The 23,316-nt window shown below is 43.7% G+C and overlaps 1 long non-coding RNA gene across 2 annotated transcripts in view; it reads right to left on the reverse strand.

The window, feature by feature from the left end:
- Positions 1–699: 699 nt before the first annotated feature.
- Positions 700–23,316, reverse strand: part of LOC138747015 (uncharacterized) — a 62,825-nt gene continuing 40,208 nt past the window's right edge. For both annotated transcript variants that reach the window (XR_011347233.1, XR_011347234.1), the window contains exons 2-4: positions 13,485–13,737; positions 1,423–1,660; positions 700–1,334 (exon numbers count right to left, since the gene is read on the reverse strand). This is a non-coding gene — a long non-coding RNA (uncharacterized lncRNA). The remainder of the gene's footprint in view (positions 1,335–1,422; positions 1,661–13,484; positions 13,738–23,316) is intronic.

Genomic DNA, 23,316 nt, shown 5'->3' on the forward strand with positions numbered 1-23,316 from the left:
CAGGTGGAAGTCTGACATGAAATTGCTTCTATCACTTGTATATTGCAGGGGTAAACCTAAGCATTAATCTACCTTGCTTGGTGAAAAGAAATAGTTTTCTAAATTAAAAACAAAATAGTCTGAAAGAGGATTTGGAAGCTAGTTTCTTGACATTCGTGTGCACTTGGTTGTTGGAAAGGTATAGTTTACAGCTGAAAGCCACAGTATTTTCGGATGAACAATTAGATTGTGATCAAGTGGCTTTATTTACGAGGTAAAACAAAATCAACCTGGACATGTAGTTTGTAACCTCTAATCTTTGGCAACACCCTAAAGCTAAAAGTTCATTTCAAGCAATCCAAATACAATCATCTGACCCTTTATAAACAACACCCTGCAGTTATTTGAGGGTGTCCCACAGTGTCAGACAATAGGAATCTTTTGAAGTGGAGTTGTAGGAAAACACTTGTTTTGACACAAGGATCAAGGAGTGAATTGGTTGTGAGACATTTTTATCTAGAAGGAAAATCATGCACTATATTCAGAATCTTGATGTACACCTGGCAGATGAGAAGAAAGCAGGGCTTGCTACTGAAGTGTGGAAGAAGAAATGACCATTTATCCTTTTAAAGCTCAGTATCTTTAATAAAAAAAACCTATTCATTCATGGAATCCACTCAACATGATGTGAGCCAAATGATTTCCTGGAGAAATGCAAGTTAAAATTGTTCTGCCTTTAATAATGTATAATAAATTTAATAGGCACCTAATGTGGTCATTTATTTAGTTTTGTCACATCTTTCTACTGCTGCTCATTTGCATTGAGCTATGAACCTATTCTACAGTTACACAAACTCTTTCACTAATTGTCAGAAAAGGTAGAGCTGCAGTAATCTTTCAAGTGATCCTTTTTTAATGGGCTGGGGGCAAAATACAGGATCCTGTTGACACAGTGGTAAAGTTGGGGCGGGAAAAAAAACCACACAAATGCTGGAGAAACTCAGCAGGCCAAAAAGTGCCTCTGTGTAGCAAAGTTGTAGATGCATCACCAATGTTTCAGGTCTTCAGGTCTGAGCCCTTCATCAAGGTGTGGGGGAACATGAGAGATGTCCCAACAAAAGGGGGAAGGGGGGGTGGTGAGGGTGGGAAGAGGACTGCATGAAGAGTGGGGGGGAAGGAGTCAAGAGAAAGGAAGTCTGAACTGGTTAAGAGGGGGGCAGTTCATTAGTTGTCTTAGATGTGGCTAAGTAACTAGCCAAAGGTTTCATGTAGCTTATTTTTGAATTCTATTCAACTTGCAAAAATACTTGCTGCTCCTCCGGTGACATAGTTTGGATTTCAAGGAATCATCTCACCTGTAATTTAAAAAAAACCTCAAACTTTGTTTCCATGGTGCCTTTCAAACTCTTTCCAATCAAATTGTTACTTTCAGAATGTACTCACATCAGTAATATAGGTGACTGGTCAAGCCATTGCCTCACAAATGCCAGATTCCCAGGCTCGGTGCTGTCGGCGTGAAGTGTGCATGCTCTCTGGCTGACTGCATGGGATTCCTACCAAGTGTTCTCGAAAGTGACCCTTTACTTCCTGTAGGCGCTGTGTGGCCTGCTGAGACCCTCCAGCTCTTTTGTGTATTGCACTACAATCCCAGCGTCACAGTAACATTTGAAATTTTCTGTTTCTGGGTAATAAACAATAAAGATTCATGCTGGGTAAGTCGGTTTGTCAACATAAGTAAGAAATTTGCAGCATCGGTTATGATGCATACATCGAAAGAGTGATCAGTGTTGAGGGAGAGTGCCTGGAGTTACAGACTGTTGCCCATAGTTACAGAAGAAAAAAAGCAATTTGCCATAGATGAAAAGGAAAACAACTCCGAGGTATTACTGAAATATGACAAACATATAATTTCTGTCAATCTGAGTGAAGAATGAAAGCTCTTTGCTGTTTCACAAATAAAACTCATCTCTTCAAATCTATTTTTCTGGTTGGGGAAAAAAGTAAAAGAAAAACAAATTATAGTTCCTCAGATTAATCGTTTGTTGTTAAACCCTTCACTGCAGAAATGCAGACAGTTACATTTCTGTGCTGAATGTGGCCATTGGGAATCTGGGGACAAGTTAGGGTAGAAGAAAATAATTAATTGAAGTCTTGAGTGCTTTTCTTCCATCATTGTAGAATCTGAGCTGCTAAGGCACAGAAGGAAATTTGGCCCATTGAGTCAACATCATCTCCTCATAGATTGGTTCTCTGTTCCACACCCCGCTCTTTTCCTGTGTCCTTGTAATGTATTCTCTCTCCAGTGCCCTGTTTCTACCATCCCTACCAGATTACTTAATATAATTAAGAATGAATCTCGCAGGATTTAATTCACAAGAGGATGGTTTTCTTCAAAGTCCATATATGTTGTACATTTATGACAGTCAACATCATGGCCACTCGTGTTAACATGTTTGTTCTCCACTGAAATGAAATTCTCCAGCTACTATGATGAGCTCTGAACTCCTATTTCATTGGATCGTAACCTAACTGTCCAGTTTGGCAGCCCATTTATAAAACCACCATGGTCCCATCTTCAGGCAATCTCATTATACCATGTGATGCATCATTTTCACCAGTTGTTCCAATTCTATTACCAAAAATCTAGTCTCTAGTAAAGGGACCACATGCACTTACCACTGCTTCTGAAATTCATATGGTTACAGGGAGGATGTGTATGCTCCACAAAGTTGGACCCAAAGATCAGAATTAAACCACTGTGCTGTTCCAAACCGCTAACTTCATCAGATGTCGGCCATTCTGATGAAGACTCAGACCTGAAACATTAACTATTTCTCTCTGACATGTTGATTTTCCCCCCCCTCACCATTATCTGTTTTAACTTCGTATTTCCAGCATCTGCAGTTTTTCTCTCTCTGGCCTTAGACCATCATCCTTTTTACTGTTATTCTGGCAAAGAGTGGCCAAGTACTGAATTTGGAAATACATAACATCTCAGTTGCTGAGTCGAGATATTGTGCATTGGATTCTCAGAAGGAGCAGGGGAACCCCCTTGGAGAAATGCAACACCAACCCTGGCAAGATCCTGTCGATCCAGAAGCATTTTGGAAAGCACTGAATATTTTTTTAAAATTCAGAAGGGCATCAATACCAAAAGCTCTAATCACCCATTTATTTGTCTTAAATTTGCCTTTGGATTCCATGTCCTGGTTTTCAGGGACTATGCTCAGTGTCCCAATACTCTGGGACTGGTTTTATACCCAACCGCCAGCTAGTTTGTACTGGTGTGCGTACTGTAGTTTACCCATGCACCTAGTCCATGAAAGGTTAAAAATGGCCAGGATCCAGAGGGTTAAAGATTTTGCCCCCCCACCCCAATCAATGGTAGAGTCCATTGATCTTGTTGAGGACACATCAACCTTCTCAGGAATCACAAAACTCAAGAGGAACTATATCAACCTTGACCTCAAAGTACAGTCAAAGAAGATAAGTGACCAAACACTTCTCATACCAAAAGGTCAGCTGATACTCCTTCCAATTTACCAAATGCATGATGGAAATTCAGGTATTTTCCATTTTTGTGAACCACAAAATTGGTCATGTTGGCTTTCGCCTTGCCAGTTACAGAACTACCAATTAAATAAGGTAACTTTTAAAGCAGAGAGGACCATCTAAATGTATTTTCTTTATGGCATTGAAAAACAATATATTTGTTCCACAGTCTGAGATGGATTTATTGTCCGTGTTGAACAGAGGGCAGTGTTGAATCCCTATCAATCACATCAAGGTATACTTTTCAGAGAAATGTACAGCAGCAGCAGAATTGTCCATTACACAGATGAGTTTGATATATGATGCTGTTAAGGCCCTAATGTGTCCAGATCTCTGGAAATTATGTCGGCAATAGTATTTCACAGCTCTGGAATTTCAGAGCCTGGCAGCCTCTGTTTATGAATGGAAGTAGTGCATTGATGGAAGATGGTTCAGTAGGCTGTTGATCCAGGTGGGTCAGTAGGCTGTTGATCCAGGTGGGTCAGTAGGCTGTTGATCCAGGTGGGTCAGTAGGCTGTTGATCCAGGTGGGTCAGTAGGCTGTTGATCCAGGTGGGTCAGTAGGCTGTTGATCCAGGTGGGTCAGTAGGCTGTTGATCCAGGTGGGTCAGTAGGCTGTTGATCCAGGTGGGTCAGTAGGCTGTTGATCCAGGTGGGTCAGTAGGCTGTTGATCCCGGTGGGTCAGTAGGCTGTTGATCCCGGTGGGTCAGTAGGCTGTTGATCCCGGTGGGTCAGTAGGCTGTTGATCCCGGTGGGTCAGTAGGCTGTTGATCCCGGTGGGTCAGTAGGCTGTTGATCCCGGTGGGTCAGTAGGCTGTTGATCCCGGTGGGTCAGTAGGCTGTTGATCCCGGTGGGTCAGTAGGCTGTTGATCCCGGTGGGTCAGTAGGCTGTTGATCCCGGTGGGTCAGTAGGCTGTTGATCCCGGTGGGTCAGTAGGCTGTTGATCCCGGTGGGTCAGTAGGCTGTTGATCCCGGTGGGTCAGTAGGCTGTTGATCCCGGTGGGTCAGTAGGCTGTTGATCCCGGTGGGTCAGTAGGCTGTTGATCCCGGTGGGTCAGTAGGCTGTTGATCCCGGTGGGTCAGTAGGCTGTTGATCCCGGTGGGTCAGTAGGCTGTTGATCCCGGTGGGTCAGTAGGCTGTTGATCCCGGTGGGTCAGTAGGCTGTTGATCCCGGTGGGTCAGTAGGCTGTTGATCCCGGTGGGTCAGTAGGCTGTTGATCCCGGTGGGTCAGTAGGCTGTTGATCCCGGTGGGTCAGTAGGCTGTTGATCCCGGTGGGTCAGTAGGCTGTTGATCCCGGTGGGTCAGTAGGCTGTTGATCCCGGTGGGTCAGTAGGCTGTTGATCCCGGTGGGTCAGTAGGCTGTTGATCCCGGTGGGTCAGTAGGCTGTTGATCCCGGTGGGTCAGTAGGCTGTTGATCCCGGTGGGTCAGTAGGCTGTTGATCCCGGTGGGTCAGTAGGCTGTTGATCCCGGTGGGTCAGTAGGCTGTTGATCCCGGTGGGTCAGTAGGCTGTTGATCCCGGTGGGTCAGTAGGCTGTTGATCCCGGTGGGTCAGTAGGCTGTTGATCCCGGTGGGTCAGTAGGCTGTTGATCCCGGTGGGTCAGTAGGCTGTTGATCCCGGTGGGTCAGTAGGCTGTTGATCCCGGTGGGTCAGTAGGCTGTTGATCCCGGTGGGTCAGTAGGCTGTTGATCCCGGTGGGTCAGTAGGCTGTTGATCCCGGTGGGTCAGTAGGCTGTTGATCCCGGTGGGTCAGTAGGCTGTTGATCCCGGTGGGTCAGTAGGCTGTTGATCCCGGTGGGTCAGTAGGCTGTTGATCCCGGTGGGTCAGTAGGCTGTTGATCCCGGTGGGTCAGTAGGCTGTTGATCCCGGTGGGTCAGTAGGCTGTTGATCCCGGTGGGTCAGTAGGCTGTTGATCCCGGTGGGTCAGTAGGCTGTTGATCCCGGTGGGTCAGTAGGCTGTTGATCCCGGTGGGTCAGTAGGCTGTTGATCCCGGTGGGTCAGTAGGCTGTTGATCCCGGTGGGTCAGTAGGCTGTTGATCCCGGTGGGTCAGTAGGCTGTTGATCCCGGTGGGTCAGTAGGCTGTTGATCCCGGTGGGTCAGTAGGCTGTTGATCCCGGTGGGTCAGTAGGCTGTTGATCCCGGTGGGTCAGTAGGCTGTTGATCCCGGTGGGTCAGTAGGCTGTTGATCCCGGTGGGTCAGTAGGCTGTTGATCCCGGTGGGTCAGTAGGCTGTTGATCCCGGTGGGTCAGTAGGCTGTTGATCCCGGTGGGTCAGTAGGCTGTTGATCCCGGTGGGTCAGTAGGCTGTTGATCCCGGTGGGTCAGTAGGCTGTTGATCCCGGTGGGTCAGTAGGCTGTTGATCCCGGTGGGTCAGTAGGCTGTTGATCCCGGTGGGTCAGTAGGCTGTTGATCCCGGTGGGTCAGTAGGCTGTTGATCCCGGTGGGTCAGTAGGCTGTTGATCCCGGTGGGTCAGTAGGCTGTTGATCCCGGTGGGTCAGTAGGCTGTTGATCCCGGTGGGTCAGTAGGCTGTTGATCCCGGTGGGTCAGTAGGCTGTTGATCCCGGTGGGTCAGTAGGCTGTTGATCCCGGTGGGTCAGTAGGCTGTTGATCCCGGTGGGTCAGTAGGCTGTTGATCCCGGTGGGTCAGTAGGCTGTTGATCCCGGTGGGTCAGTAGGCTGTTGATCCCGGTGGGTCAGTAGGCTGTTGATCCCGGTGGGTCAGTAGGCTGTTGATCCCGGTGGGTCAGTAGGCTGTTGATCCCGGTGGGTCAGTAGGCTGTTGATCCCGGTGGGTCAGTAGGCTGTTGATCCCGGTGGGTCAGTAGGCTGTTGATCCCGGTGGGTCAGTAGGCTGTTGATCCCGGTGGGTCAGTAGGCTGTTGATCCCGGTGGGTCAGTAGGCTGTTGATCCCGGTGGGTCAGTAGGCTGTTGATCCCGGTGGGTCAGTAGGCTGTTGATCCCGGTGGGTCAGTAGGCTGTTGATCCCGGTGGGTCAGTAGGCTGTTGATCCCGGTGGGTCAGTAGGCTGTTGATCCCGGTGGGTCAGTAGGCTGTTGATCCCGGTGGGTCAGTAGGCTGTTGATCCCGGTGGGTCAGTAGGCTGTTGATCCCGGTGGGTCAGTAGGCTGTTGATCCCGGTGGGTCAGTAGGCTGTTGATCCCGGTGGGTCAGTAGGCTGTTGATCCCGGTGGGTCAGTAGGCTGTTGATCCCGGTGGGTCAGTAGGCTGTTGATCCCGGTGGGTCAGTAGGCTGTTGATCCCGGTGGGTCAGTAGGCTGTTGATCCCGGTGGGTCAGTAGGCTGTTGATCCCGGTGGGTCAGTAGGCTGTTGATCCCGGTGGGTCAGTAGGCTGTTGATCCCGGTGGGTCAGTAGGCTGTTGATCCCGGTGGGTCAGTAGGCTGTTGATCCCGGTGGGTCAGTAGGCTGTTGATCCCGGTGGGTCAGTAGGCTGTTGATCCCGGTGGGTCAGTAGGCTGTTGATCCCGGTGGGTCAGTAGGCTGTTGATCCCGGTGGGTCAGTAGGCTGTTGATCCCGGTGGGTCAGTAGGCTGTTGATCCCGGTGGGTCAGTAGGCTGTTGATCCCGGTGGGTCAGTAGGCTGTTGATCCCGGTGGGTCAGTAGGCTGTTGATCCCGGTGGGTCAGTAGGCTGTTGATCCCGGTGGGTCAGTAGGCTGTTGATCCCGGTGGGTCAGTAGGCTGTTGATCCCGGTGGGTCAGTAGGCTGTTGATCCCGGTGGGTCAGTAGGCTGTTGATCCCGGTGGGTCAGTAGGCTGTTGATCCCGGTGGGTCAGTAGGCTGTTGATCCCGGTGGGTCAGTAGGCTGTTGATCCCGGTGGGTCAGTAGGCTGTTGATCCCGGTGGGTCAGTAGGCTGTTGATCCCGGTGGGTCAGTAGGCTGTTGATCCCGGTGGGTCAGTAGGCTGTTGATCCCGGTGGGTCAGTAGGCTGTTGATCCCGGTGGGTCAGTAGGCTGTTGATCCCGGTGGGTCAGTAGGCTGTTGATCCCGGTGGGTCAGTAGGCTGTTGATCCCGGTGGGTCAGTAGGCTGTTGATCCCGGTGGGTCAGTAGGCTGTTGATCCCGGTGGGTCAGTAGGCTGTTGATCCCGGTGGGTCAGTAGGCTGTTGATCCCGGTGGGTCAGTAGGCTGTTGATCCCGGTGGGTCAGTAGGCTGTTGATCCCGGTGGGTCAGTAGGCTGTTGATCCCGGTGGGTCAGTAGGCTGTTGATCCCGGTGGGTCAGTAGGCTGTTGATCCCGGTGGGTCAGTAGGCTGTTGATCCCAACAGGCATGGAGTTATTGGTAAGATGGGCTTTGTTTATCCCTGTTACGCCCAGAGGACCCCAAAACCCACCAGCAATAGAAATTCACCAAGACAAGTAGTTAAACAAAAGTTACTTTAAATTTTCTTTAAACATAAAAACAGGATCAGACTTAAACTTATTTTTCACTTGACCCCCTTCTAATTCCAAGCGCATGTGTATGTAATGTCTGTATGTTCGGGAAAGTTCTTTGATTCTTACACTGGGCTGCTGGCTCAAGAGAACCAGGTATTGGAGGAGATGCTGACGGCAAGGTTCTGGGCTTGGGTTAGAACCATAGAATGTTACAGCACAGACCCTCAAGTCTGTGCCAACTGGTTTGCTGATGGTTTGAACTGAACTAGAGACTTGTGCAGCTGCAGGAGCACTGGAGTTGACTCCACAGACAGTGGCTCTGGTGGCGGATGGTGTGGGGGGAGGGGGTGTTATGTGCAGAAATGACTGTCTTTTGCTTTCTTTCTCTGACTGTAAGGGGTAATGCTAATGTTGAATCTTTGTCTGCACTAAAGGCAATTTTGTATAATATTCCATTTGTTTCCACGTGAAGCATCGTCCCCCATTTTTCTCTCTCTGTAGGTGCTGCCTATCTTGCTGAATGTTTCCAGCATGTCTGCTTTTATTTCCAATTTCCAGTGTCTACCATTTTTTTATTTTCATTTACAGTTAAATTCACTGCCATTGGAATGCCAGCCTTGAACTTCCACTCCTCTATCTGACAGCAGTCAAGTCTGACTCCTTTACCTTGCTCACCTCATTCGGTTCTCTTTCTCTTCCTGTGTTCAATAAGATGGGCACAGAAGCCTGGTCCTACCACCACATCTCTAGCAAATCTCCCGACGAGCATTCCACCCTTCACAACCCAGGGGTTCACAGGTGTGGTCAAACTATTCCAAGTTTCTAAAGGCTTTACTCTCATTGTATTGTGGCATCCATGCTTAATGCCATGTATCAGCATACTCGTGTACTTTAACTCTCCCCACACAAAACTGGCTCACGATATCTCAAGGCTGAAGTGTTGCTGCAATAGTCTTTAAGATATCAAAGATTGCAAACTTCTTCTGCTTCTCAATGCCTGGATATTGCTGCCCCTTCACATCATCTGACCCCTGTTCAGTCCCTGCACGTTTTCACTACCCTTTCTCATCTTCCCCTCTCGTTTTCCCACCTTTACCCTCTGTGAAGTTATTCCGTTCATGTTTCACCTGGACGACAGAGATCCGATTGTGGCCCTCTGACGCTGTCGGAGGTCTGGCTGGCAATTACGATTCAGACTGAGCAATGGAGAACTGACCCAAAGAGCATTCAACTCTCCCTCCACTAATACCTCCTGCTTTGCACCAACCGGTCTTTAATCCAGATTCCCTCGTTTGCAGTCTCTTTGGCCTCCTGTGCTAAATTGAATTGATTTTTTTTCTCCAGTTGGTGTCTGACAGATGAATGATGTGTGGCAGTAAATGTGTGGAAAAACCCACTCTCAGAAACTTGAATTTACAGTGTTCTTCTTTAACTGCTCTGACAAACTAAGAAGCATTTCCTGTTTCATTGCTCCATGCAAGATGATTCAATTGTATCTTCAGCTGAATGCTCTGCATTTAATTACTTAGCCCTCGACCATGAACCCCTCACATCAACTTTTTTTTACAATGATTTTACTTCCCCGCCTCCTGATCATGGTATCTTTAATAAACCTGACACTAGTATTTCACAGATGATCTTCTCACCATTTTATTTATTTGAAAGATTTATGTAAACCCTTTGGTCAAGTATAGCGTAAAGCCAGAGCACAAAGCTCTCAAGTGAATATTTTTTTCAACATTTCCTGTCAGCCTTCAATCAATATTAAACACCTATCATCTTTCACATCAATTGGGAAAGGTAAGAAAATATCTCCATTAGAATCAAAGCTGCTGTCCAGCATATTCTCCTTTATTCTAATTATTGGGGCCCCAAAGGGTTGCAAACTCCAGGGGAGCAGCAGACTTGCACAGGGCACCAGTAATAATGAGAACATTCCTTGTTGAGAAGAAGCAGCAGAGCAGACAACCTTGAGGACTGTGACCACGGTGGCAGACTAGCGAGAGTTCTGTGGCTGAACGACACACAGAGGAAGTGTGTCGTTAGTGACATGCGTTAGGTACCGCACAGGCTGCGGGCTGCTGCCGACTTGAGGTCAAAGGGCTTGGAGTTGTTACTTCAGCTGGATACATGCCTCTTTATTTCTCTACCCAAGTAATTAATAAATAGGCTAAAAAAATTAAGGACTCACAGATTTTTGAGGAATACCAATTTGCCACATTCCCTTCAGGCCCACTCTTCAGCTCATTCCTTCCAAATGATTTTCAATTCAAGGCCTAAGGACTTGAATTATCAAAATGGATCAGTGGTCAATTTTTAGAAAGAAGGAGGGAGAAAGTGGAAAGTAGTGTGTGACAGCAATTGTGAGAATGGTAAGAGTGAGAAAAAGGGAGAGAGAGAGAAAGAGATGGGCTTGAAAAATGTATGCAAGCAAGAATGAACAATTTTGGCCATCTGATTTGGAGTAAATTAGCTTCCCAATAATGATAGCAAAGGCTTGTTAGAATAAATAATCTGAAACTTGCCCATTCCAATATTATAGAAAGAATACCACAGAGTGTAAGACCATTCAGCCATCAGCTGCATTCTGGCTCAATGTAATAGCCAACGAACAATTCTACTACCCTGCCTCTCCAAAATGCCCTGCACTTGTTTCAAACTCTGTTACTTTGTGTCCCGACATAGCCAATTTTCTATATTTACTCCTCCTGCTCTTCCAATGCAGTGAGCTTCAGTCTTGATGACAAGTCTGTTGTGAGGCATTTTCATCAGATGCTTTTGGAAGTCCACGTACACTGCATCATCAACTGTTCTCCATCGATCATCTGTGCTACCTTAATCCTTTACCAAAATTGCTGACTGAAGTAAACATCATTTGCCAATTTATTAAGGATCGATTTCTCACTGCTAATTGAGATTAGGCTTTTTTCTGTGGAAAGTGTATTCTTTAGTTTATTGGCATAAAAAAAATGAACTTTAACAAAATGCAATTTATTCTCCAGAGTAGAGGATAAAGCTGTTCCCATCAAATGAAAAAGGAAAGAGTGAATACATGTGAACAAATACATTTTTTGCTTCAGGATTAATCATTGTTCAGATCAGTCCTCCAATTTAGATGACAGCTCAGTTCATACATCTTCATTTATTCTCCTGTAACTTGACAGCTTCATTCTCCAAACACTCAGCCAGTCTGGGAGTTCAGCCGCTGAATTCAAATGAATTTAAAAAGAGGGGCTTGCATTCTGGAATTCCTGTTTCCCAGTGATTTATCAGCTGTCACTGCTGGCATCCCTCTGAAGCCAAAGCTGAACTTGATTCAGAACACAAACTAATGGGAGTCAGGACTGTGTTGAATCCTACCAGCCAAAGGTCCTTTGTACCTTATCCCAGGCAACTGTGCTTGTTCAAAAATAAATTACTCACAATTTGCACAGATGACCTATCCTGCATCCACAACAGCACCTCATTAGTCAGGAAGGCACTGCAACGTCTACACTTCCTGAGGAAGTTGACGTGAGCAAGGCAACTGAACCCCATCCTGGACACATTTTACAGGAGCAGAATTGAGAGTGGCCTGACTGGCTGCATCATTGTGCGATATGGTAGCTGCAAAGCATCGGACTGGAGGCTAATATAGAGGAAAATTAAAACAGCCAAGATTACCTGGATTTTCCTTTCCTCTATTGATGATACTCACTCCGATCATTGCTTAAATAGGGCCCAAAAAGTCATTGAGGATCCCTACCATCCAGCACCAGTTTCTATAACCCACTACCAATAGAAAGAAGGTACAGGAGTATCGTAATCATGACCTGCCAGGTTGGGAAATGGCTTCTTCCCGCAGGCTGTGAGATTGATGAATGGTATCCTGCAACCTTCAGTCTCTTATAAATGAAACTGAATACATTATTCTAGAATACCTATATGTACTTATTTTTATATTATAATTTTATGTGAGTGTAATTATTGAGTCCTTTGTGAGGGATGTGTGTACGCCATTATCCAGAGAGAAATGCTATTTTGTCTGTTTGTATATGTACAGAAAGAGGATCATAAACTTGAACGTGAACCATGCCAAAGATGGAATTGACAGGATGATGATTTTTGTAACGCCACTCCACTTTTTCCATTATGTTGATGACTGCAGTCGTGCTGCTTTCTACTCTTGTGGTCTGTCTGACATTTCCCTCCCTTCCTTTGCTTCTCCACCTCCATTTGAGGGAAAGGTCAGCAACCATTTTCTATCGCTGGTCCACAGACTCCACTGCATTTCTTTCACTCTCACTTCCTATTAAGGACTCTATTTCATCCTGATTTCATTGACTCCATGGATCTGTTCCGACAACACTACATTTCCAGCATGTCTTCCTTTTTCTTCAACCATGTTTCCCCATCACATGAATGACAAATGTCTCTGCTCTGTTGGTCCCATTTCCCTATTCTACTTTCAGTTTATCCTTGCACTGAAAGCTAGTGTACGTTTCCCACGTCCTCATTTCCCACCTTGCCAGCTTCCTACAATGCACAACCATTGCCAGACATGTCATCTTCTCCCTTTCCTTTGCAAAATCTTGAAGGAATCATTACCTCTGCAATTCTCAAGATCCACTTCTATGTCCATGAACACCTTCTCATTGGGCAGCACAGTTAATATAGCGGTTAGTGCAAAGCTATTACAGCACCAGCAATGGGACCCGGGATTCGAATCCCACGCCGTCTGAAAGGAGTTTGTACGTTCTTCCTGTGTCTGTGTGGGTTTTCCCCAAGGGCTGCAGTTTCCTCCCACCATTCGAAATGTACTGGGGGTTCAGGTTAATTGGGCTTAATTGTACAGCGCAGTCTCATGGCCCTGTAACTGTGCTGTACATCTAAATTTATAACTCCTTCATGTGCAACTGGAAATAATGCAATGGATTTTTTCCACTTCCTCCCTCCCTGCCAATCACAGATGCAAAATTTTGCCTTTGAAGCATCAAATCATTTGCATCCTTCCATTTTAGTGGATTGCATGATGTGGACAAGTAATCTTCACTCACGAATCCAAAGGCAGAAAGGGATACCTGTTTGCCGAAACGATGTTTAATCCTCTGTTCAACCAAAATTAAGGAGTTATTGCTCATCACCTCCATTCTCCATCCTATTCCCATCCAGCCTCTGTTGTTGGTCCAACACAGTTCATCTTCTGACTAATGTCTGGACATCAGTGTCCATGTTTACTTGCCAGGTGTAAATGTCAAATAGCAGAGGGCATGGTTTTAAGGTGAGAGGGTCAAAGGTTAAAAGAGATTAGAGAGCCAAGTTTTTTTTTAAAACGTAGAGTGGTAGGTGCCTGGAATACACCGCAAGGGGAGGTGTTGGAAGCAGATGTGGTTGAGACAATACATGAACGGGCTGATGGGGTGAGTTAAATTGGCATCACGGTCAGTGCAGGCAATGTGGGCTGAAGGGTCTATTCTCTGTTCTAATATACAATGAAACTATCAGCCTGCTGCCAGTACTCAGTGCAATGATGCCCTGCAAGGAGAGAAATGTGCTTTACCTGCCCAGTGTGGTTTATTAGTGAATCCACTTTCTCCTCTCATCACCATGTAAACTCTGTTTTTCTCTCTCTGCAGATGCTAAGTCTCTTCAGCTTCTTCTGCTGTTGGTTCCAATTTGTTTTTGTTTTCCCAGACTCACTCATGTTGCTGACTCTCAATATCCCACCTGAGGTGACCTTGGACGCTCTTGACACGGGGGGGTTAATTTGTGATGGATATTAAATGCTGGCCTTGCCAGTAATAACGATGTTTCTGAACAAATGAAAGCAAACAAAAATAATCTAAATCACCAAACCACTCATTAAAGTTGCATATTTCAGAAAAGGATACATTAATGGACCATTTATTAAGCTGAGAAGCAATAATTCATTCAAAAGATGACTCGTACAGCTCTAACAAATAATTGTGAACACGTTCTCCATGTTCAAATCTCCAAACAATTCATTTTAATTGAACATGGAAAGTTCTGTGTTTGTGTTTAGTTAATTAAGACCAATTACCAAGAATAACATTATAAATGTCAGCTACAAACTTATTTAAATACATTTATTTTTTAATGAAATGAAATCTTATTATCCCAAGGGTATTATATACAATAAATCTAATAAATTCAACATGATCCCACCACCAGACACATTCCCTCTCCTCCCCTCTCTGGCTTCTGTGAGGATTGTTCCCTTCATAACTCCCTCGTCTACTCATCCCTTCCCACTAGTCACCCCTTGGGGACCTTCCTCTGCGACTGCAGGATGTGCCACACTTGCAACCCCCCCCCCCCCCCCCCCCTCCTTCCTAACCATTGTTCAGGTCCCCAAATAGTACTTCCAAGTGAAGCAACACTTCACTTGTGAATCTACTGCATCTGGGCTGCTACATTGGAGAGACTGGGAAACCGCTTCACTCAACACTTTCACTCTGTTCACGTCGATGACTGGGATCTCCCAGTGGATAATCACTTCAATTTTGTGCTGCTCTCTGGCCTTGTGCACTGCAAAACCCAGGCACCATATTGGAGGATAGCTTGAATATACTTGAGATTATCTGATCTCAGAAGCTAAGCAGCTACAGGCCTGGTCAGTACTTGGAGGGGAGACCACCTAGGAACACCCAGTGCTGTAGGTTTCTGTGAGGGGTGCTGGACAAAATGGCGACTCTGTCTTCCTTACGGTAGACAAAGGTTAAAGATCTTCATGTATGTTACATTACGTGACAATAATGGAACAGTTTCCTTTTTTTCTAACTGGGCACTCTCCAACTGCATTGCATTAACATTGACTTCTCTGGTTTCTACAAAACCACTCCCTATTCTCTGTCTCCTTTCCTTCAGCTCTCCACCACTTCCCTCTTCATTGATAGAGCATTCCACCTGTTTCCTGGTGTGACCTCCCTCCCTTATCCACCTATTGCTTCTAGGCATGGGCTCCTCCTCCCCCCGTGCCCCACCATTTTATTCAGGCACATATTTACATTTTGCTCATACATTGATGAAAGACCTAGGCCTGAAACATTGAGTGTGTATCATTATGAAGTACACTCTTTGATCTGTTGAGTTTCTCCAGCATTGGAATTTGAATTGAGTTTCAATTAAGAACAGCTTCTTCAGTTTCATGGCTTTGGTTTTCCAAGACACGTTGACTCCAACTGAACTCTCTTAATGTAATGGTGTTTCTGCAAATGTGCTGAGACCGATGTGTGACCCTGTATCCAGCCCACAATTCCTCACTTTAAAAAAAACTTAACTCTATAACTTACTTTACGAAGACATTTTTATATTAAATATAGCTTAACATTAACTGAAATATTAATATTAACACAGATCCATTACATCACCCATTTCAATTCTCCATCTGATTCCCTTACCGACATAACTTAAAAAAAATAATTATTTAAACAATTTTCCATACATGTAATTAATAAATCCATTATATACAAATAAGTGTTTAAATTGAAGAAATATTTATTTGCTACATGGTTGTTATATTCCCTCTCCTGCCCTCCTTCTCTCAACCCCTCACCCCCTCCTCCTAAAAAATATGTATATAAAAGTATTATATAATATAAAAAATGAAAAAGAGAAAGAAATAATGTAGTATCATGGATTTCCCAGAGAATCACCCCCAACACACTGGAGATCAACAGATTTTATCTAATCATTTTCATTTTAAGGGTGAAAGTTAACACTGATCTTAAGAGGCTGGAAGACCATTTATACCAAAAATTTGTGTAAACAGGCTCCAAATTTGCAAAAAAAATAGGAAAATTATTTATCAAATTGTATGTTATTTTCTCTAAAGGAATACAGTTTTGAATTTCTGCATTCCACCTTCCCACATCTAAATATGGGTCCAAGTCACTGCAATACATTTCCTTGCTACCACCAATGCTATTTTAATCAAAGATGCTAGATGCTGAATAAATCAGCTGAGTTCCTCCAGCGTTTTGGTGTTTTCAATACAATCACAGCTGATTGTGTTTCTTGACCCTTCATGCTTTAATTTGAAGTTCAATTTTAGATTCAGTCTTTCTTATTTATTTCTTAAAAGGTCTTGTTCTTCTCTCTGGTCTGTTCTGAACTTGAAGTATCTTCTTTGCTTTTATACTCTTCTGAAGCTTCTCCCATTTGGCTTGGGTCTCCTTCATGCCCTGAAGTTGACATGCCAGACTGCCCCTTTAAGAGACTTTGAATTTTTTTCTCAGCCGCTTTTTGAATTGAATTGTGCATGACTGACTTCTCGCGAATGTGCAACGCAGTTTTAGGTTTTCCTCCAGCGCCATCTTGACTGCTTCATGCGAAGAAGACTCTGGAGGAAGGCCCTCTCCTGGGTCCTCGCTGGCAGATCCAGAAAATACCTCAGCGGCCTGCTTCGACCCTAAGGTCGAAGTTTCATTTTCCTCCTTCTCTTCCAACTTCTTAGTAGGAGTTAGCTGAGGCATTTTTTTCCTTTCTTGGGTGACATCTTAAAAATTTAGTTAGATGCTTTATACTAATCTTGAAATAATTTTCTTTTTTTTAAAAAAGTTCTAAATACATCCTTTTTTTAAACTAATCCCACAGGTTGCGTGTTGTCCCTTCAGCCTTCATGCTTGAAAAAATAAAGGATTGCTTGAGGAACACCAGCATGTTTTTATTTGCTGAAGCACGAAGGCTGATTGATTTCAAAGAACCTCCACCTTTTCTGTAAATAAGCTCGGGTAGGAATGGTCAGTCAATGTTTGGGGTCTGAACCCTTTCTCACAAGATCACAAGACAAAGGGACAGAAGCAGGCCAGTAGGCCCATCGAGTGTGTTCTGTAAATCTACACAAAGCTACTCTCCACTAGCTCCAATTTCCGGCCTTTTCCCCATATCCCTTGACACCGTCACTAATGAGATACTTGTCTCTTGTTTCAATACTCCCAGTGATCTGGCTTCCACTGCTGTATGCGGCAGTGAGTTCCACAGTTCATTTTCAGACTATGACCCCTTGTCCTCAATTCACCCACCAAGGGAAACATCTTACCCGCATCCACCCTATCTAAACCTTTCAAAATACGAAATGCCTCTGAGATCTCCTCTCATTCTCCTATACTCCAATGAATACAACCCAAGAGCTGCCTAACGCTCCTCATACATTAGCTCTTGCATTCTGGGAATCATCCTAGTCAATCTCCTCTGCACCCTCTCCAACAACATCACATTCTTTCTAAGATAAAGAGCCCAAAACTGCACACAGTTCTCCAAATGGTGTCTCACCAGTGCCCCATAGAACCTCGAGGCTCATTTTAGGTGAAATTAGGAGGGGCCCAGAAGTGATCGAGTTTTGGACAGAAGGTATGAGAGATGGAGTGGCATGAGGGAGAAACCATTAGGAAGGAGGCTAGGGAAATAAAAGTGTGGGAGGGAGTAAGCAAAGAACAGATTAGGAAAGTGAGGGTAGGGGTTCCCTAAAATTTGAGGTCAATGTTCATGCTGTTTGGTTTTAGGCTGTCCAGGAGAAGTCTGATCCTCAAGTTTATGTTGCACCTTGCCATGATAATGGATGATGTCAAGGACAGGAATGGTTGGGGGAGTTAAAATGGTTGACGACAGGCAGCTCAAGTTTTGACCACATTTTCTTTCCCCCTTTATCCAGGAAAATCTCTGGTATCTGGTGCCTATGGGGATTGGTAGATGCCGGATAAGTGAATTTTCTGGTTGCTTGTGATTGTGCGTTGAGTGGATTGGCGAACTATAGGCAAGGCGTGCTAATTTTAAACCCGTATATTTATCTATTTATTTTCTGCAATTTTCATTTTTTGCTGGTTTCTTGAATTCCAGTTAACAGGTTTTACTGTATATGTAGTCTTGCTTCCTCTATTATTAGCCATGATGGAAGATTCGCACTCAAAATGTTAATTGACAATTTTTACTCATGTATGATGCCTGACCTGCTGAGTTTCTCCAGCAATTCTGTTTTTTTTTTCCCCAAGATTTCAGCATCTGCAACCTTTTTGGATTTTTTCAGGCCCCTTGAAAGGGGAAGTTACCTCAGAGGACTGCATTAGTAGCAAGTTACCTCGGAGGACTCGTTACCTCAGTAGACTGCATTAGTAGCAAGGGTGCTATGTTGGGAAAAAAGGGATTGACACTACAATGTACAGTAATGAAATCTATGTGACTAATAATGAGAAGAGACTGCACTGTTTTCCTTTGTATATTTTTATTGTGAATAAAGCTCATTTTTGAAATAAGCAAAACAAATTGAGATGGTGATGGGGAGGAGGGCATCATGTACCTCTGTGCAGACTAGATTTGCTATGAAGTAAGTTGTAAGGGTCCTTGTCACAGTTCATCCCCAGCAGCAGTATACCAGAGTTCTCTGTGATTTATGGGCTGTTCCTTGGAGTGCAGGCAGAGTTACTGCTGGAAGACTCTATTTTCTCTGCTTGAAAATTGTTGGCCTTTCAGCCTAGAACAGAGGGGTATCAGTGAGGGAATGAAGCTGATGGGCACATTCCAGGCTGCACGAGTTCATGCTGAAAGATGCTCTGAAGCTTGGTGCAGCCAATGCAAAGGCTTTGTGGAGAAGGACCATAGTCTATGCCATAAGTGCTCTGTGATTGGTAAGGAATTGCTTAAGGTGGTGTGTGAATGGGAAGGGATGGTTGAGAATCACTGCTGTAGACCCAATTGTTACTGAAATATTTTACTTGAGAAAAGTTGTCATTAGCCTATTTCCTTTGGAGTTATGAAACCGTTCAGGTATGATTAAAACTGGTTTTCAAACTTTTTCTTTCCACTCACATACCACCTTCAGCAATCTCTTACTAATCACAGAGCACCTATAGCATAGGGAATACTGAAGGTGGAATGTGAGTTTAGGGCAACAGTTTGAAAACTGCTGGCCTAGGGTCTTCTGCTACTGGGCACTGAGGGATGAGACCAATGGGGAAACCCTTCAAACAACTGAAGGGGGAGTAACCCCAGGCAGCCACAATAGCACTCATGATGCAATATAGTATAATTAATGGTTAACACTGCTGTGTGTGTGTGTGTGTGTGTGTGTGTGTGTGTGTGTGTGTGTGTGTGTGTGTGTGTGTGTGTGTGTGTGTGTGTGTGTGTGTGTGTGTGTGTGTGTGTGTGTGTGTGTGTGTGTGTGTGTGTGTGTGTGTGTGTGTGTGTGTGTGTGTGTGTGTGTGTGTGTGTGTGTGTGTGTGTGTGTGTGTGTGTGTGTGTGTGTGTGTGTGCACTGTCAAAACTTGCACATTGAAGCATTATGGCAAATATTTTCTTATAGAACTGTGACTTCTGACATGAAGTGGCCCCATTATTTTGAATTATTCAAACCTACCACAATCAAGAATATTTTACCGATGTTAATTAACATATTACAATTCATGATAATGAAATTATATCACCTGCAGTGGTTAATGAGTGCCACAAATAATTACAAATTAGGTCAAATTGCATTGCATACTTTACTTGAAATGCATTGCTTGACCTCTTATTTCTTTGCACACATTTACATACACAACAAAGAATTGGGATGGTTTAGTAATAACACCAGGCTGGAGAAACTCAGCAGATCAAACAATGTCCTTTATAGAGGAAAGATAAAGATACATAACTAAAGTTTTGGGCTCAAGCTGAGCCTGAGACTATTTGTGTTTTTTAATTGAATGAGTTTATTTTAATTTAATTGCTTTTAAAATTTTATTAGTCTTACTAACTGAAAAGTTTGGATCTCCTGAATGTCGGAGTTTGTGCTTTGTCAAAATCATGTTTTTTTTTTAAATAAATTTTTGAATTGTTAAAAGTTGTATATCGCTTGGAAATACAGTAAACCCCTGTTTCTGACACTTATGGGGATTGATGGATGCCGGATGAGTGAAGTTTCCAGTTGCTTGAGGTTGCGTGTTGTATGATTGGTAAATTAACTGCTAGGCGTGTCAATTTTAATTTTTTGTGTTTTTTTTTTACCTATTTATTTTCCGCCTTTTTTTGCCGGTGGCTTGAATTTCAGATAATGGGGATTTTACTGTAGAGCATTTGAGTTTAGACAACAGGAGCAGTCGTTAATGTGGAATTGTGGATCCCTCATTGTGATTAAACAATCCCTTGATTGCTTATTAATTATGATCTGTTGAAACGTAACGGCATCTCCTCCTAACTTTTGTAATATTTTGAAAGAACATTTCTGTTTAACTTTTCTCTCATCGATTTTCTGAGTCGATTGCCGGCCCAATGCTGAGAAATTATCAGCTGCAAACTTCTGCACTTCACCATTGCAAGAACTTGAATCCAGTCCTAATGGAAATGCTGCTGTCATCTGGCAAGTGAGAAAATCTCCATTCTCCCTCACTGCTCACGTCCTGATGAAATGCTCAACTGTTCACGACTCTTCATTTCATGTTGTAACTGACATTTAATTCAGTACAGCAGTCTCAATGTGTGGCATCAATTATAATGTGACGATTTTGGTCTCGAGTTAAACCCAACCTCACTGGAGATGAGTGGGATCAGACTCCTATTGAGAGTTTGTCAATTGTCTGTGATGTGTGCAGACCTGGAGCAGCCTTAATGTAGTGAAACAACTCAAGACCTATCACAGATCAATTGGACCTAGCCAGAAGAGGACGCTAGGACAAGGTTGGTACCAAAAATATTTTTGAAAAGGCTTTTTTTATTAAAAAAAATGAATGCAGTGGGCTAAAATAATGACTCCATTTCTCTCTCCACAGATGCTGCCTGACCCGCTGAGTGCATTCATGCAAGTGAAGTGATTCAGGGAGTTCCAGAGCTTATCTGGATTAGACACCATTGCCACTCTTAAGCCCAACTATCCTATTGTGACCTAGGTCAACCTTCCGCGCTATCCACAGCAACTCCAGCCTTCGTGTCAACTGCAAACTTACTGACCCATCCATCTACTTCTTCATCCAGGTCATTTACAAAAATCACAAAGAGAAGAGTTCCCAGAACAGATCCCCTGCAAAACTCCACCAGGCAGAAAATGTTCCATCCACTACGACCCTCTGCTTTCTGAAGGCAAGCCAATTCTGAATTCACAGCCAAGATTCCATGGATCCCATGCCTCATGACTTTCTGAATGAATCTACCTTGGGGTCCTTAATCATTATGCACCACAATTCTCTAAGGCGCTTCAGGCAATTTCTGCCAATGGCAAATCTGTCTGCCTTATTGCAGGCAAAAGCAATTTCATGTAAGATGACACTTTTATTACAATAACAATAAATTGAATCTTGAAATTAGAAGTTTGTCTGGATTTGGTGTGAGTAGCGAGAAGCAGCTATCATATTTGAAAACAGTAAGGTAGAATTATAAAAATGATTGTTTTGGGTAAGTTAGGCAGAGCGAATTTTTTTTCCATAGACAGGTGAATGTAAATACAAGATTATTGCCAATAGAAAGGTGGGGAGAGACAAAGAGATGGGATTTTATTTTACAAAGAGGGTGAAATAATAATTAAAAAGAAAAGGTGTTTAATAATTGCAAAAGAAAATCAGCAGATCAAAGAAGGAAAGGTTGTTGCAAAGAGACTGATTGAATAGTTCTATAATCGAGCCAATCGTATCTGAATGGGGTGAATGGTCTTTCTTCTTGTCTCCATAATTCCATAAATACTCCACATAAATTTCTAACTTCTCACTTACCGATAGAGGTGCAATATTGATCATATGACTGTTCCGAAAAATACTCTCAATGACCATCTGGGTTAAAGAGCACTTCTCAATGGGCAGTTGTTTTGTTAACTGACCAGACTAATCACAATAACATTCAATTATGACTCTTTGTCTGTCTTGCAGCAGACAGAAGTATTCATGAATGTTATATTTTTAATGTATTAATATGTGACAATAAAAGGGTCCTTAAATGTTTTGTTCTAGGATTTACTTTTTCTATTGTGGGATCTAGTGCTCAATAGGTTCATTTGAGTTTCAATACATTGCAAGAATTTACCAATGGCCATGTCAGTACTTTGTTGTAATCGCCATCATCTAAGTGCTATCTTTAATATTTTGGAATGCTCAGATCATTAAACCTTGTTCTACAGTTTATAATCTTGCCAGTCATAGTTTTGGAATTCTGTCAAAGGTATAAGAAAATAAAGGGCTCTTCTTGACATTGTCTATTGTGTCAAAATAAAATGGCGTTGAATGATTTTCAAATCATTTCCATTTTGGGAAAGTGAAATGTTTCGAATACCTGAAATTAAAATATGCACTAATGAGGTCTTCAAATAACTGAACATCAAACCAAGACTATCATATCCACAGACAATACTTGTCAAATGTCTGTTTTTAAACTTCAATCTTGATAAGCAATATGCTTATCATTAACCACTGCATCTATTAAAGTAAGTTACATTAATAAAAGTCAGGAAGCAAGACCAGTCATCTGGATATGTTCCTGATGGAACCCATCAAGTTCCAGGTTCAAGATCAGCCTATGGTTATCAAAACCATTGGGCTCTGGTTGGTTTGGTTGGGTCAGGCTGAAGCACGCTGGCCTGATGCAGCACTCTTTCTGGATCACTTTGATGAATATCACCTGGTACAGATGATGTTATACAGACACTCATCTAAGGAATAGCCCAGAAATCTGACAGACAGGAGGGTGATGCTTAAGTATCAATTTCAAGTTTGTCTTGGTGTTGGCAGCAGCCTGTCATTCTCAGCCAACACTGCCCCGGACCATGAGCATTTTCTTGGATAATGGCTACATTTGCCTCAGATCAATGATCAAGCCCTTGGGGAGGATTGTGGGGATGGGGGGGGTTTTTGATGATGTTTTTGCCAGAGCTTCAAATGGTACCTTTTGGATGTAGCTGTCAAAGCTGATTTCATGTCGGTGTCCTGGCTTAATAATCTTCAAATGGCCCAGGGCATATTACATCCACAATCCTAAAGTTCTGGTTAAGTTTGAATTGGCCAAGGTCAGGTCGAGTAAGTAGTAAAACATGATAGTCTGCAGACGCTGTGATTGGAGTAAAAACACAATGCTGGAGAAACTCAGCAGGTCAAACAATGTCCTTTATGTAGCAAAGATAAAGATACATTACCAACGTTTTGGGCCGAAGCCTTTCATCAAGATTCCTTAATAAAGCAATGGTTAAGAGTTTCTCCAGCATTATGGGCTTTTTGTCAGGTCAAGTAAGGTTTAGACTTTAATTTTATACCTGAGCAGATATCGGTTACCAACCTCCATTTTACTGCAGCAGAAGGAAAGAAAGATCTGGATTGGAGAAGGGAGAAGAGAAGGGGAGTGGAAAAAGGGAAGAGAAAGGCATGGGGAAAAGAAAAGACCAAAATAGGCAGGAGAGTGCATTGCTTCATAAACAAATACATAAA

Source organism: Narcine bancroftii, chromosome 12, assembly GCF_036971445.1.
Source record: "Narcine bancroftii isolate sNarBan1 chromosome 12, sNarBan1.hap1, whole genome shotgun sequence".
Lineage (NCBI taxonomy): Eukaryota > Metazoa > Chordata > Chondrichthyes > Torpediniformes > Narcinidae > Narcine > Narcine bancroftii.